The sequence below is a fragment of the Mizuhopecten yessoensis genome, unplaced genomic scaffold (assembly GCF_002113885.1).
Source record: "Mizuhopecten yessoensis strain PY_sf001 unplaced genomic scaffold, ASM211388v2 scaffold2441, whole genome shotgun sequence".
NCBI classification, from domain to species: domain Eukaryota; kingdom Metazoa; phylum Mollusca; class Bivalvia; order Pectinida; family Pectinidae; genus Mizuhopecten; species Mizuhopecten yessoensis.
In genome coordinates, this window is record NW_018404548.1 from 543256 (window position 1) to 544008 (window position 753).

At 38.5% G+C, this 753-nt stretch overlaps 1 long non-coding RNA gene across 1 annotated transcript in view; it reads right to left on the bottom strand.

Annotated features, from left to right (window-relative positions):
- The window catches only part of LOC110445997, a 1410-nt gene extending 1105 nt beyond the window's left edge, over positions 1–305 (bottom strand). The window contains exon 1 of the long non-coding RNA XR_002462418.1: positions 217–305. This is a non-coding gene — a long non-coding RNA (uncharacterized LOC110445997). The remainder of the gene's footprint in view (positions 1–216) is intronic.
- Positions 306–753: the final 448 nt, after the last annotated feature.

The following is a 753-nucleotide window of genomic DNA, read 5'->3' on the forward strand; positions in this document are numbered from 1 at the left end:
TAAACGAACAACAGTGGTCCGATCGGTTTGACCGTTTAAACGCAAACGACCCAGGTGCTATCATAATTTGCACTACGATATTGAATGCCCGATACGCAATACGGAAATGACGACACGGTGTACATGCACATTTCGATCAAGATAATTGAGTCCGAGCTGTACTTTTTCCGGAAGTACGTCACGAAAATGGACGCTGATGACGATGTGTGGAGCCACCTTAAGTAACTTTTAAGTAAGTTAAGGAGCGTAGTGACGGAAAGGGGAGTTAACTCCAGCATAACCCTTATTTTACAATACAATTTATCTTTTGAATTTCTGTTTCTATATTGTCATATAACATGTAAGTTACTTTGTCAATCTTCAATGAATGCATATATGTATTGTTCTGTTTGGGAATCTTCGATTCGGAGGAAATAAAGAGAATAATGAATCCCAGTCCTTTTCTTATTGATTCTCTGTGAGTCCCCGTTCTATGTTAAATTGATACCCTATGAATCTCAGTCCTTTTCTTATTGATTCTCTGTGAGTCCCCGTTCTTTGTTAAAATGATACCCTATGAATCCCAGTCCTTTTCTTATTGATTCTCTGTGAGTCCCCGTTCTATGTTAAAATGTCTTTTAACGTCCTATCGTAAAGTGATACCCCATAAATTCCAGTTCTATCCTAGAGTAACACCCTGTAAATCCCAGTCCTATCCCAAAGTGATACCCTATCAATTCCATTCCTATCCCACAGTAATAACCTTTAAATCCC